Source organism: Protopterus annectens, chromosome 2.part1 (assembly GCF_019279795.1).
Source record: "Protopterus annectens isolate FY-2018-M chromosome 2.part1, PAN1.0, whole genome shotgun sequence".
In the NCBI taxonomy this organism is placed as follows: Eukaryota; Metazoa; Chordata; order Ceratodontiformes; family Protopteridae; genus Protopterus; species Protopterus annectens.
In genome coordinates, this window is record NC_056729.1 from 152,012,205 (window position 1) to 152,029,299 (window position 17,095).

Sequence of the window (17,095 nt, forward strand, 5' to 3'; positions counted from 1 at the left end):
ATTGACTTCAACAATTGGCTAAGCTTATGGTGTCATTCAAAGGGGATCCAGTATCTGTCTGCCTGGGATGACATGATTGACAGACCACGATGCTTTGCCAGAGATGGTCTGCACCTGTCGCCCCTGGGATTCAGGTTACTGGCTAAGGTTCTTGCCACCCCTATAGTGCCTTTTTAGGCAAAGTTAAAAGGACAAAACCACCACCGTAACACATACAAGCATGCAAAATCTGAAGGTAATGCTACTCAGTGCTAGAAGTCTAAACCTCAAAATGCACGGTCTCGAGGCACTCCTAAAAATGGAGAACATCAATATCTGTGCAGTAACTGAGACCTGGTTCAAGGCTCTAGAGAGCACCCCTGCAATACCAGGCTACAACTCTTACCACACGTTTCGCCACCAAACCAGGACCGAAACACTAAAGGTGGAGGAGTGTCAATATTCACCAAGGATATTCACACCACCAGGCTAGTTGGCCAACACAATGTGTCTGAAATTCTCCAAGTGCAACTAACACTAGGTAAGACTGCAATCCAAATTGTAGCTTGCTACAGATCCCCACCATACCCCAAGATTCTCACTACACCTTTCTAAACATACTGGAAAATATTAAGATAGAACCAAACACCCTAATACTGGGTGATTTTAACTACCCTGCCATTAACTGGGAAAACTACTCATGTCCCAACACCTTTGTGCACGGTTCTTGGAATTCATAAATTCCAATGCCCTGGATCAACTAATCCATAGTCCCACCAGGGCTCCAATATCCTAGACCTGGTCATTACCAACATGGGAAATCAATGCTCCATACCTATGGTCACCCCTCGTTAGTCAGGTCTGACCATAAGCTAATCACCCTTAACATCCACATCCCACCCCACCCCCAGTAAAGAAACCACCATAAAAACTTCTCCAAAGCCAACTTCATGCTACTCAAGTCAGAAGTGACAAACTTCATAACACCCATGCAGACGGAACTGAAAGTTCAACTGCTGAATCCTACACTAAGGCACTGTACGAGCACATCCACTCATGCATGAATCGTGCCATCCCAAATAGAACCAAAATGCTCTCATCCAAAAAAGGAAGCCAATCTGGTGGTCCCCTGCCATAAACAAACTTTACAACAAAAGGAAGAAACTTTTGCAGAAAAGGGGAAAATCCCAGGATGCAAAAACTCCCTTACTAGCCTCAGTAAGAAACTGAGATGCCTCATAAAATCCTCCAAAGCTAGTTACGAAAATAAAATTGCCAAAGATTCCAAAGACAACCACAAAGCATTCTATAACTATGTCAAGAATCTAAATGGCAATGCTCAGATCTGCTCTGAGCTAAAACAGAATGGCATTAAATATACTGATCCAAAGGATATTGCCAATATCCTGGCAGATCGAATCAGTGCCAACTTCACACCCTCTCACCCCTAAATGGCCCATCTCAATACCGGAAGATTGCCAAATTCCAGTAATAACGGCCACACAGGTACAAAACGCACTCTCTAAAGCCAAGAATACAGCATCCATGGGACCAGATGACATCCCGGGCTGTGTACTACATGAACTACAATATGAACTGGCACCTCACCTAAGTGTCATGTTTAATCATAGCCTCACCTCAGGTTTCGTGCCCACTGAGTGGTGCAGAGCTACAGTTATCCCAATCCACAACGGGATCCACCTTGGATCCCGGAAACTACCGTCCCATCAGTCTGACAAGCCTTATCTGCAAGGCCATGGAGCGTATTATCATGGAACTTATAAACAAAGACATTGGCAACCTTCAAACACTGGACCCCACCCAGTTTGGGTTTGTGAAGGGCCGATCTTGTCTCCTGAACCTGATTGACTTCTTTGAATCAGTCTCCAGAGCCATGGACAAGGGTAAGGTGGTCCACACAGCCTATCTAGACCTTGCCAAGGCCTTTGACACCATCCCCACTCTGGAATCATAGATAAACTTACTAAGTTGGGCATTAATCCCTATGTCACCCAATGGGTTGCTAAATGGCTTACTGATAGAACCCACACTGTAAAAGTAGCCGACTCCAAATCCAGCTCCAGACAAGTGACAAGTGGAGTACCTCAGGGTTCAGTCCTCTCTTGTTTGGCATCTACTTCTCTGAAGTACAGGTCAACACTATGGGACTCTGGTTAACATAGTTTGCAGATGACTGCAAACTGGGAGCCATTATTGAATTCCCAAATGATGTGGATACTCTACAAAAGGGCCTTACAGAAACAGATGCTTGGTGCCAGAGCCATGGGCTCAAGCTCAGTGCCAAGAAATGTATTGTTATCCCCTTTGGGAAAAAACATGTATCCATGAATTACCATATAGGTGGCAGTACACTAAACACAGAAAGTGTGATAAGAGACTTAGGGACACAGGTGGACAGTGGTCTCACCTTCGATAACCACATCGCCACAACAGTCAGGAAATCCTTCTATGTGGCACACCTCATCACGAAGGGCTTTTCATCCAAAAAAAGGAGGTCATTGTCCCACTGTACTCATCCCTCATTAGACCCATTATAGAATACAACGCCCCATTTGGTATGTACCTCTCAAGACATCTGCAACAACTGGAAAGGCCTCAGAAATGCCTCACTAAAAGAATCACAGGCCTAAAGCAGATGCCCTACGCTGACCGCCTTAAAAAACTCCAGCTATACTCTGTCGCATATCGTCTACTCAGAGGCGATCTCTGCTTAACATACAAGGCCATGTCAAACCCAGAGCTGTTGGACATGCTACACTTAAAGAAATCCCAATCCCTCAGAGCTACACGCTCCAGGGATCTAAACCTTGTCATCACAATAAACAAAACATGCTGGAGGGATAGGTTCCTGACCCAGAGACTCCCCAGACTCTGGAATAGATTACCCATACATGTCAAGCAGAGTGCCTCTTTGGACCTCTTCAAGAGGAACCTTGACAATTGGATGGGAGAAAGGAAATTCACCCCAGGGATCACGTCAGTCACCCTGCTAGACAGGGGTCCAGGAAAGTAAATAATGTGGGAAGAAATAGCCAGGGAATTGTTATGGCTAGGCTTGTATAGGCCCTAGGGCTGATAGCCTAGTACCAACCTATGAACCTATGAACAACAGTGTCAGCTGCAAAAACCGCAGCTGTGGATGGTGTATTTTTTCCTTCAGTTGTTAAAACTTTTCTGGAGCATGTAGCTGTAGAGCAAACAATAACAGATTGGCTCCGAAAGGCAGCTAAGCAGACCCAGGTAGCAGCTCAGGTAGCTCCTTTGGTGGTCAGACTAGTTTCAGAGAATCACAGCCTGTTTAACAAGTGTCAGTTACATATCTTAAGAATTTAGGTAAAGGAGTACAGAGACATTGTTACTAACAAGCAACAGACATTATTAAGATAAAGACAATTTATCACTTATGCAAAAGCAATACAAATGGTTTGTATGAAACAAAATTTAGCTAACGTAAATTATTCTGTGAGATTTTTGCATATAAACAATTTGTTAGTTGGCATGATGCAAGTACACAGGCAAAGAAACATGAGTCACAAAATAAGCTATACTGATATGTAGGGTCTAAGTGTCCAGCCATTGAATGCTCTTGACTCTAGAAACTAACTGAGTGATTTATTTTGACTGCATATTTTAAAAGGCATCCACATTAGTTGTGTAAGCTTGTATAATTGCTCTGAGATTAATAAATATCTTGAGAAGAAATTTCTGTCTGAAAAAAGCCCAAACAAAAGTACTCAGTTGTACAGTTGCATAAGATGCACCACATGGCACAGAGACACTGGAGCAGTTACACTACCAGTTCTCTGATAACACAGTGACCAGAACATTATAAAATAAGATATATAATGAGTTAGTAAAACAAATGCTTGATTTGGAAAGTATATGATCACTAAAAATAAGAAAAAGTTTGAAACTGACTCATCACTTGCAGACCATTCAGATGCCATTCATCTTCTTATTAGGGAGAGTTTAGATAACAAATCTTGAGCAGCAATCTAAGGATCAAAGTGTGAAGAACTGGAGGAAAAATAGTGGAACAGGAAGACCAAGCTAAACGGAAAAAAAAATGCTGTCCCAGAGGATATCACAACATCTATAAAGAGGGCACCGTATAAATACATTGTGGATCTACTACACGAGGGGGCAAACATTTCAGAATCTGGTCTTAAAATTGAAAGATTTTATGGGTATTTGTACCTGATATCCACGGAGCAGTCAAGAAGCCATGGTCATTCATTGTCCTCTTTGATACCCAATCACAAAAGTAGCTAGTGCCAGCACTGCTGTGGCAGACTGCAGATCAGCTGTACATTAATGATAATTGATTACATTTGGGTAGGGATTGTTCAGCAATAACAAGAAAGAGAAAAAACTGGTTTATGCAAGCTATCAGGATTTGCAAGATAAACAGTTAAGTATAATTGAAATTGGTCTGAATCTAGCCTTCCTTCTTTAAAGTCTTTTGTCCAGTAGGGACAAACACATTTGTGCATGAGAAGGAAGCTATGAAAGAAGTATAGTTGTATCAGTTGGCCCAAAACTGGACTGTGGTACAGCAAGGATTACAGAGTAGCCAAGATCTGTTGCAGGAAGGGGATCCCATGGTTAGCCATTTTAGGATTTTAGCACTAGAGCCCTTTTCTCTTTTAAAGAGGAATATGTTGCAGATAGAGAAAGTGATTTCCTGTGAGGACTCTCAATAGGGCAGTGTACTAATAGCCATGAGTGTGCAGTCCTTTATAGAGGAAAGAGATTTGTTTAGACTTCAGATGCTTCATCCAGCCTGGGAATATGTTTACCTGTCTGCTTGAACTTAAAGGCCCTGGACTTTTAATGGCATATAAATAAAGGAAACTCCCTGGATATTCTAAACAAAACTGACAGCTTGGATTAATTATCTGGTTTAACATTCTTTACTGAGAGTGTATTTTCTTCCTAGAGCAAAAGAAATGTCAACTGTGTTTAGGAGGGAAAATATATAAATAGTAGGTATATGAGAATGATAACTGCAAACACTGTGGGAGAATGGCTGCAGGCTATTGATATGGCTTTGGGAGACAGCATAAGAAGAAATGGTCATGTCTCAAAAGTTTATTTAGCCTATGGAAAGTGCAGTTAAGTTTATTTAATACTTAAAACAGAGGGACAAGGTATTGATGTTTAAGTACTGTTCCTATTTCCTCATTTCATCCCAGCTGAATGGAAAACATCCACCGTTATTCCCTTGCACAAAGGTGGTGTTTCTACTGACCTCGGGAACTACAGACCTACTAGTCTGACTAGCCTTTTCTGCAAGGCCATGGAGAAAATCATCATGGACCTTATCAACAAAGATATAGGTAATCACCGAACACTAGATCCTACCCAGATTGGATTTGTCAAGGGGAGATCATGCCTGTTAAACCTGGTGGACTTCTTTGAGACAGTAACCAGGGCCCTGGATGAGGGGAAATCTGTGCAAGCAGTCTACCTAGATCTAGCAAAGGCATTTGACACTATCTCTCACTCAGGCATCACTGACAAACTCTCCCAGCTAGATGTCAACCCTTATATTGTAAGGTGGGTTGCAAACCAGCTCACTAATAGAACCCATACAGTCAAAATAGGGGAATGCACCTCCAACAGCAGGGATCGGTCCTAAGACCTCTACTGTTCAGAATCTATTTCTCCAAAGTACAAGCTAAAATCAAGGGACTGTTGCTGACAAAGTTTGCTGACGACTGCAAACTTGGGTGCGGTCACAGAATCTCCAGATGATGCCAACATCCTTCAAGAAGATCTTACGCAAACAAATGACTGGTGCCAAAGTCATGGCCTCAATCTCAATCCAAAAAATGTATTATCATCCCTTTCAGTAAGAGTGATGTTCTTGCAAATTACCACATCAATGGAAATACCCTAAGTATGCACTCAGTGGTGAGTGATCTGGGCACGTAGGTTGACAGCAACCTTGCCTTTGATCACCATGTTTCCACAGTCATAAAAAGGGCATTCTATATGGCTCATCTCATAACTAAGTGCACTGCCTCGAGAAAAGGAGAAGTTATCACCTCCCTGTACTTTTCACTCATTAGGCCAATAATTGAGTAGAATGCCCCTTTTGGTATGTACCTTTCAAAGCACCTGCAACAATTGGAAATGCCACAAAGGTTCCTCACAAGGAAAATTAAAGGTCTTTAGCAGCTATCCTATGTGGATCAGCTGAAATCACTGTCACTTTATTCTGTTTCATACAGGCTACTCAGAGGCAATCTCTGCCTTGCATATAAGGTGATCTGTGTCCCTGCTTTATTGAAAATGCTACACATTTGCAAGTCAAATGGCACGTGGGTTATTTGCTCTAAGGACCTAAACCTTGTACAAAAGTAGGACCTGCTGGAGGAACAGATTTGTCTCCCAGAGGTTACCACAGCTTTGGAATAGACTCCCACTTCACGTCAAACAGTGTACCTCATTGTCTGTCTTCAGATGCAGTCTGGATGATTGGATGGTAACTGTAAATTCACCTTGGGGGGTCCACCTGTGTCCCTCTTGGACAGGGGCAATAGGTGCTGATAGTGGTAACAAGGGTACATTTGGCTAATCTTGTAATGGCCCTTGGCCTAGTAACTTCCTGTGATCCTATGATAAGGGAAAGGGCCCTGGCACCCTTTTCAGTTTAATCTTTTCTAGCTTTTTATACTAGAAAGTCACCAACCAATATGCTTTTGAAACCCACAAAGTGGACTAGGAGAGTTGCTCTACTCTCTGTACAGATTTGATATGCAAGGGGACAGAAGCACCTGTATGAAAAGAGAAAAGGAGTGCTCATTCACCAAAACACTAACAAAACAGAAACAGACACAAGGAGGGAGGGTGTCTATACTGAAGCAATGATCATACAAGATTTATGACTATGGTGCATATGCTCACGCTGTGATACTATGTTCATTGTAAGCATCATTGCTGCAGCATGATTTATCACATTTCAGAAAGTAATAAAGCAGTATTTCAGGTAAACAAAGGGTTATGGAGGTGTGCACTTAGAGAAAAATACTGAACAGGAGCTGAAAAGGATGGTACCTTCTGGCTATTTGTTAAGCAAGCTGAACCATCTGAATGCGTAAATAGCATGGTGACAGCTTTGAAGCTAAACAGGCAGAGGATATGCCTACATTCTCAGCAACTAAATTAAAAGGTAACACTGTCCACTAAAGACTACTGAGGATATAGTTTCATACATGCACAATGCTCATTTGTTTAAAAAATCTGTATACAAATCAAGGCTTTTGGCAGATCACACTGGATAAGGGTACCTCAGAACTATGTATTTTTAAAATTGTGTGCAGATACAGTCTCCTTAGATTACCTTTTTGTATATCTGAGCACCAAAAATATTCCAGAGAGCTAAGCACGAAATAACTAAAATGTAGATGCTGTTCTTAACGTTATAGATAATTTGCCTATACAGAGTTTTACCAAACAAGAACATGAAATTTACTGAATTGAGATACTAGGGTAGCAAGGTCTGAAAATCTCTAAAGTTAAATACCAGATCTGTTTATCTCATCTCAAGTACATCAGTCAGCTTAATAGAGCTGCACAGAGCTGAACAACTTGTAACTGATCTGTGTTATCAGAAGCATCCACTGCTTTTTACTGCAAAATAAGTATCATTTTTACTTGATGTGCACCTCTTGTACTGTTTTTTACTCTGTGTTGCTATTTTTGAACTGTATTCTTGCTGTTAACTGCACTTTTTAGCCTAGCATAGACTTGGTTCAGATTTGCTGGACCCAGTCTGTTTTTGTAGTTTCTGAGCACTGATCCAGCTTTCCTCCACAAATGAGGGCCTCCCCTGCACCCTTGTGAGAGAAGAGTGTAGCTAAGGACTCACCTGAGTGGTGATTGTTGGCCCAGGGCCCAGTCTTGTACACTATCATTGGTTAGAGTGTTTTAAATCCATTTAATTTAATTGTTATGTATTGCCTGTGAGCACCATTGCTCACTACTGTGCAGTGGTGGTTACCATTGGCGGTTATAGATGCAAAGTGCCAGACAGATACATTTTCCCTTAGTCGACTGCATGTGTTCCATCTGAGGTTTCTCGCTGTTGTGCTTCACTGCCTGGATGGGCACTAAGATGAGCCTCTGAGGTAACAATACAAGTCTCACCCACTAAGCCTCTCACATTCTAGAACTTCTACTAGTCCCTCAGATGTACCCTGGTCCTTCTAGTCCTCTCCCTGCTACTGATAACAGTACTATACCTAGTATCATGGATGGGCAGTTTCCCACAGTTGGTCTGGTCGACATGGGCATCCTGAGGCAGTGTAGCAATTGCCTCATGTATATTGACAATCCATTACTGCTATGTCACACAAATTCAGTATGTGAGAGATGCATCTATATTAAGAGTCTAAAATCTATGCTCTCTCACTCACAAATCAGCATATCAGATACTAAGAAGGTTGTCAGCTCACACAGTTCACCTCCTGCACAAACCATGCTCACAACTCCTAAACCCACATATTTGGAGGTATTCACCAGAATCCTCACTGAAGATCAGAGACCTCCCAAACATAAACACGCTTCACATAATTCACTACCAGCTGAACATAACAGTGCACATAAAAATACACATGCCAGTGTCTCACTTAACAAGCCAAATCACAGCGTCTAATGTCTTGATCATAGGTGACTCATAGTGAGACACACAGATGTCCCAGTCACCAGGCTGGATAGGGAAAAAGTCATGGTTAGCTGTCTGTCAGGTGCCAGGATCCGCCATATCACACATGCACTCAAGTCTCTCAACAACAGGTACTGTTATGACTTTGTCATAGTTTATGTTGGTGTGAATGACCTGAGACGTACCTCACTGGACTATATCAAGAAAGACATGACTGAGTTCTCTGAATATGTGTCCCAGGTGGGTATGTCCCTAGCCTTAAGCAGCATTCTACCTTCACCTAGGATGATACCACAATACAGATAAAAAAGGATTGACTTCAACAATTGGCTTAGTTTCTGGTGTCATTCCGAGGGGATCCAGGACCTGTCAGCCTGGGATGATATGATTGATAGACCATAATGCTTTGCCAGAGATGGTCTTCACCTGTCACCTCTTGGCTTTCGGTCACTAGCTAAGGCACTTGCCTTCCCCATATTGCCTTTTTTAGGCAATGTCACAAGAACAAAATTCCTGACATAAAAATATCCTCAAAAAACAACTTCAAGATTATGCTGCTAAACACTAGGAGTCTAAATCTGAAACTGCATTCACTGGAAGCAGCCCTCACTTTGGAAGACACGGACATCTGTGCAGTCATAGAGACCTGGTTCAAGGCCATGGAGAGCATCCTGGCCATGCTGGGTTATAATGCTTTTCACATGTTCAGACCACAAAATGAATGCGTGAGAACTAAATGAAGAGTATCAATTTTCATCAAAGATAAATACACCTCTAGAATGGTTAAACAGAGCGATTCCCCAGAGTAACTCCAAGTGCAAATAACTGAGGGAAAGACCCCCACCCCTCCAAGTTTTCATCAGTTACAGATTCCCCTCCATGAATCATGATATCCACACTGACTACTTGGATCTGCTTGAGTCACTCAAAACAACCAAACGCTCTGCTTATCGGTGACTTTAACTACCCGTTCATAAATTGGGTAAATTATACATGTACAAACATGCTTGCCCAAAGGTTGTTGGACTTCTTTAACTCCAATGCCTTGGAACAGATAGTTGGCACCCCCACAAGGGGCCCAAACATTCTTGATTTGGTACTCACCAACATGGGAGATTGGTGTACCACCACAAGTGTGCACCCCTCCTTGGTGAAGTCTGATCATAAATCAGTCTTGTTCAAAGTAAAGATTACATCAGACCCCCCCTCAGGAGAAATTAGGCTAAAGAACTTCTCCAAAACCAACCACAGTCTCTTAAGAGATGACATTAACAGCTTCAAAGCTCCTGTCCCCACCGACAGCAAGGACACCTTTACTGGGATATACACCAATGCTCTGTATAAACATCTCTACAATTGTATTGACTCAGCTGTACCTGATAGGACCAAAGCAAGATCCTCTAGAAAGAACAAGCCTGCCTGGTGGACATCTGCCACAAACAGGCTATACAACAAGAGGAAGAAATTGCTGTCTAAGAACATGAAGGAATGGTCTCAGAATTGGAAGTACACACTTCTCAGTTTGAACAAACAAATAAGACATCTTGTAAAGTCCTCTAAAGCTAACTACGAATGTAAGTTAGCATCCCTAGCTAAGGATAACCATAAGGCATTCTTTAGCTACATCTGAAACCTTAAAGGAAAAGCCCAGATTTGTGCTGAAATGGTAGTGAATGGTACCACATATGCTAAATCTGTAGAAATAGCCAACCTACTAGCGGACAGGTTCAGTGAAAACTTCTCCCCCTCTCCATGTCACATATACCCCAGAACATTCCTAGCACCTGTTTTCCACCTATTATCTCTAACAAGCAGGTCTTAACTGCTCTCTCCAAGGCCAAAAACACAGCTTCTATGGAACCTGATAACATCCCAAACTTCATTCTAAATGGTTTAAAATAGGAGTTAGCAACACCATAGAGTACTCACTTTAACCACAGCCTAAGCACTGCTTTTGTCCCTGCAGAATGGAAAACATCTACCGTCATCCTCTTGCACAAAGGGGGTGCATCCACTGACTCTGGGAACTATAGACCCATAAGCCTAACCAGTGTTATCTGCAAGGCCATGGAAAGAATCATCATGGATCTTATCAACAAAGATATGGGAAGCCTTCAAATGCTTGACACGACCTGGTTTGGTTTTGTCTAGGGCAGATCTTGCCTGTTGAACCTGGTGGACATCTTCAAGAGAGTCATCAAAGCCCTGGACAAGGACAAATCTGTGCATATGACCTACTTAGACTTAGTCAAGGCCTTTGACACACTCTTAATAAAAATAATATACCACCACACTGGCCGAACAATAAAGGAAACCACCAGAAATTAGCGAAAACCACACTTTATTGTTGCTTTTGTCTCCAATAGACTTCATCAGACTAAATTAAACATACATCAGCAACTTGTTATATATCAAACCACTAATTAAGTTCTTTGACACACTCTCCCACTCAATCATCATTGAAAAACTCACCCAACTGGGGATCATCCCATATATTTTCACGTGGGTTGCAAACTGGCTCACTGACAGAACACATGCAGTCAAAATAGGGGATTCCACCTCCACCAGCAGAACCGTTACCAGTGGCATTCCACAGGGATCTGTGCTTGGGCCCCTATTGTTTGGAATCTACTTCTCAGAAGTACAGGCAAAAAAACAAAAGGTCTGTGGCTGACAAAGTTTGCTGATGACTGCAAACTGGGTGCAGTCATTGCGTCCCCAAATGATGTCAACATTCTACAAGAAGGGCTTATTCAAACCAATGATTGGTGTCAAAGTCATTAACTTAAACTCAAAGCAAAAAAAAATGCATTATCATCCCCTTGAGCAAGGGTGATGTCCCATGTGGATTACCATATTAATAGCAACACCCTAAGCTCTAAATCAGTGCTGAGAGATTTGGGCACACAGGTTGACAGCAACCTTACCTTTGATCAGCATTTCCCCACAGTGGTTCGGACAGGCTTCTAAATTGCTCACCTCTTAAGTAAGGGCATAGCTTCCAAAACAAAAGAGGTTATAACCCCACTGTACTCTTCCTCATCAGACCATTAATAGAGTACAATTCTCCGGTTGGTATGTACCTTACCAGCAACTAGAGAGACCTCAAACGTTTCTCACAAAGAAAATTCAGGGTCCTCAGTACAAGTCATACATGGACCGACAAAAATCACTGTCACTATACTCTGTATCTTATAGACTACTCAGAGGCGACCTGTGCCTTGCATACAGTGGAACCTCTGATCCTGACTTAATGGCTATGCTGCACATTCGTAAGTCAAATGGTACATGATTCATTCACTATAAAACTTTAACCCAGCCTGTGACATCAAAAGGACTTGCTGGAGAGACAGTTATGTCTCACAGAGGTTACTTTTCCTCTGTAACAAACTTTCAAGTTAAACAGAGCCCCTCGTTGACCCTATTTAAATGTAAAATGGTTGACTGGATGGGAAACCGCAAATTCACCCCAGGGGTTTCCCCCATGTACCTGTTGGATGGGGGCAGTTGGTGATGATTTAGATCAGCTTATAATCATTGACCATATCTCTAGGCCCTATAGGTAACAAGGGTTGAACTTGGCTAGGCTTTTAAGGGCCTTAAGGCCATTAGCCTAGTAACCTCCTATGATTCTATGATCTATCTCAGACTGGATATTGAGAAGGTCGGTGCTATAGTCAATATGCATGCAGAATCTGCACAAATTCAGTTGTATAAGATTTGTAGTAATAGTTTAATATACTTTTAATATCTTTCAAAGTTCATTCCCATTTATCAGATACAAAACCACTGGGGAAGTTATCAGAGAATAAATCCACTAATGTGTAGCGATACCACTATAAGCAACCAAGAACTCAAATAAAGTATTGCTCCAGCTGAAAGGACTTCAAAGTAAAATATAAACTTTATTAAAAAATGTTATGATTAAGCACTTTCGTCCTATGTAATTGGACTTCATCAGAATCACAGGAAGAAGTAAAGCACAAACATATAAAGCTCCAGCAACAAATCAGTTAATTAAGTAATTAAACTTTTTAAGTGACCACATAATAAAAAATACAACAGAAGCTGCCAAGACATAAAATAAAAACAGAGAGGTTAGATGGCAATTGAAGCCGTTTGTTATGCACCCCCCCCCCCCCCAGTATTAGTGACAGCATTTCTTTGCAACCTATTTTAAAATTAAGGGCCAATAAATTTTAATTTCCTGCAACATTATCAGTCTTAATGTTTTGTTTTTATTTTATGGCATGGCAGCTTTTATTGTATTTTTTATTATGTGGTCACCTGAAAAAGTTTAATTACTTAATTAACTGAATTATTGGTGGAGCTTTACATCCTTGTGCTTTACTTTTTGTGATTTTGATGAAGTGGAATTACATAGAACGAAAGCCCTTAATCACAACGTGTTTTAATAAAGTTTATATTTTACTTTGAAGTCCTTTTGGTTGGAGTGATACTTTATAAGTTATCAGAGAATGATGTTTTTGTTTTGTTTTTCAGATTTCAGACCATGATAAAGAGCTTTGAACAGTTGAAAAGGCTTGTTACAGAAGATCCAGCCTTAAAGTTGGATGATGTTTCTCAGTACAGGTTGATTCCAGTCACCTAAATCTGGGTGCAGTCCTAATGCACATAGGTAGACCAGTTGCATATCTACACAGTGCATATCTTTTAACGTGTGCTTTTAACTCCACATGCCAAATAATTGGTGGCAAAGTGTTGGTGTATTCTTTCAGGATGAGTCTGTTTCTTAAATCTTCTCTTCTGTTTAGATAACATAATTTTGTAAAGTGCTCTTCACCGTTAAATTTCTGAAAGATCATTTTTAAGGATACTTAATGTTCTTCGGGTGCTTCACTTTAGGCTCTTATTGAAGGGACTAAAGCCATGTTTTGTCCATGTTGTTTTCTCAGAGATTTAAGGAATGGATTCCTCCTGAATGAACTTACAGATGTCTATGTGTCAAGAGTTGTATGACATATGCACAACTAGAGAAGGCAATGTTGGCAGTCATCTACAGCTGTCAAAGATTTTAAAACTGTAGCTATGGCAAAACTGTTACTTTAGGATCAGATCACAAACTACTGCAACATCTGTCTCTTCAAGAAAAATCTTTATATAGAGCTCAAGATGTTACACAATCTGGGAAAATATATTTTTTTAAAGTATAGTATAAACTTGTGAAAGCTAAAACATGCTGATATTCACATCAGAGCATATTCAGAAGACAACAAAAAAGTTCTAGTGGTACAAGACTAAGGTGAACTTCAGGTTGGTTCATAACTGACTGTGTCTGCTGAGAGGCTAAATGACCTGAAGAGTTCTGGTGTGACAATCCACAGATGAGCCAAGAAATCTTTTACATTCCACTTACCTGTCTTAAAAATGGATTCAAACAGTTGTTAATGAAGAATAACCATACTATAAGGTACAGAGACTGTAGCTGTAAGCACTGTGCTTCCTATGTCCAAAACAGTAAGGAAGAATAATATGAAATTGGTGAAAGAAATAAAGCCAACAGCACCAAGAGAACAACATGGACAAAACATGTCTGAAGAAGCCCTGTCAAGCAGAACCCAAAGTGAAGAACCTAAAGTGTTATTAAAATGATCTTACAGGAAATTAAAGGGCAAAAGGCACTTCACAAAATTATGTTATCTAAACAGATTATTGAAAAGAATGTGGACTTAAAAGATCAAGTTGAAACATATGGCATTTGGCTACACTATGTAGCAATGCAGCTGGTAGAATATAAGGATTTCTGCAGGATTAACAATGTTTGATTCACTGCCATTCTGTTGTAACAAGAAGGCTCTGATTTTATTCGATTTGCTCAGGAACTGTTGGGTAATTGGTCTGATATGAGCCATGCATATATAAAGATTGAGAGGGTGGAACTGATGACATGGAATCCTCAGAGAATGAGAAATGGACTACCACGAACAATCATAGTTCACTTTTCCTTTTCCCTGAAGGAAAGATTACTGTCACGTCTGTGAAATCTAGGGGGCAAAACTACTGTGGTTGTACAAGTGAGAATATGTAGAGCAGGCTCATTCATTGACTACTACAAGGGGAAAGACATAGTTTATCCCAATAGTGAAGTATTGCAGTATTCTGAACTCTCAATTTAATATGCTGTGCCCTTCTAGACTAAAAATGTTATTTTTGTGGAATGATAGCACATTTTTAGAGCCACATGAGGCTTAATGCTCCCAATATTTGGGGGAGACTAAAGGGTCCACTAAAAAGAGAAATAATCTATTAGCATAATGAAAGAAACTCCTTTTTAAGCAAATTGGTCAGTTTTATTGTGGAATGTAAATTTATATGTAATCCTGTAAAGAGGGATAGGATATTTGCGGCAGTAAAAAAACATATAGGCCCTCAGTGCTGGTGATCCTTAAAATGCATCTAGATAATGGGAAGTATCTAAACCTGATGTGCAAGTTTTAAGCCTGGAGTGTCCTCATCATATCCAGTGGAAGGAGAAGAGGAGTTGTAATACTTTTGTTTAAATCTTTTCCATTTCCATTGGAAGGTCAAATAAGTGACACAAAAGGTGAATATACAGCAATAAAGGGATGGCTAGGGACACAGAAAATGACTCTAGCTGCGGTCTATATCATACCAGGAGTAAAAAAGGGGTATTGAAGCATATGTTCATGACAATAATAGCATTTTCTGAAGGAGCATTGGTAACGATCGATGAATGGAACATGATACTGGCCTTTGATGAAGATTCTGGATGTTCAATAAGAAGAAGACTTACAGCGGCTGGAAGAGTTTTAAAGAAATATGTAATGAGTGTAGGATAGGTGGCTATGTGGAGGTGTGGTTTGACAGGGTTGGATGACCTAGGCTATATATATATATATATATATATATATATATATATATATACATATATATATATATACACATATATATATATATATTTTTTTTTCATAGATATATGCAGTGGTCTAGAATTCATAAGATTTTATAATAAAGGAAAAATATTTAGAGACATAAAAGTAGGGCTGATTTGTTATTCAAATCATGGTCCAATATATGATTAAATGAGGGGAAACACTGAAGTTCAATTCAATAGACACTCATATTTCTCAACATACTTAGAGAACCTTAAGTTTAAAATTTAGTTGGCAGAAATGCTAAGAGACAGTAGTGTTAACATGACCAAAGTAACTGCCAAGCAATGGGATGCATGCAACAAGGAAGTTAAAAGGCAGTTTATGCAATATTACACAGGAAAAAAATTAGGTTGGAGAGGCAGGAATATATCAAAACTATGGTAGAGCTCTAAGGCACATCCACCAGTAGATAAACAACATATGTGGAAAGTAAAGGCAAAGCTACAGAACTATATAGCTCAGATACTGATACATGATGTTCTATAACAATATAATAACAGCTATGAATGAAAAATTGTGCTGTGATATAATTTCTATAGATTTCAATTCAGCATTTGACAGGGTCATACACAAAACACTGATCAATAAATTAGTACAATTAGGTATCAATGTACTCTTGATAAGATGAATAGCTGTATGACTTACAATAGGACATGGCAAGTATCATACAGTAACTGGGCAGATGAAATCCTTGGGTACAGTCAGGGTGTCCCACAGGGCTCTGTCCCAGGCCCTTACTTGTTTAGATTGTATCTTTCAGACTTAACTTTTTCATCTGAGGTATTCTACAGTTTATATGGAGACGACATGAAATTAGGTAAACTGATTACACGTGTTACAGATAAAGCATGTCTGCAAAATAACTTGACTAAATTTACCATTTGGGCACAGGAGAATAATATGCTGATAAATACATCAAAACTAAGCATATGAGATTTGGGAGACATAAATTGAAAGGTGAATATTTAATACAGCACACAGTGATTGAAACTGTAGACTCATTTAAGGAACCGGGTATATCGGTAGATCCAGCTATGAGTTTTTCTAATCATATCAACCAATTGATTAATGATAGTTATAGAACTATAGATTGAATAAAAACATTTATACCGTCTAAGAAATCAAAAATGATTAAGTCATTGTTTGTTAGTTACATTAGACCCAAACTTGAATATGGAATAACAATATGGAAACCCAATAAGAAAACAAGCATGAGTAAACTGGAAAGATTACAGAGGAAATATACCAAGGACATCCATGGATGTGAAATTTTAAGTTATTATGAAAGACTAAAAAATCTGAACTTGTACAGTGTCTTTTACAGATATCTAAGAGAAGATCTTATTCAAATATATAGGACATTTAGAGGCAAATACCTCTGGGAATGGTATCAAAAAGTACTAGAGAATCATCAGATAACCCATGTAGAAGATTCTATAGGAATGAGAAATGTACTAATTGGTTGTCTGACTGAGTAGCTGATGTATGGAACAGACTACCAGATTAC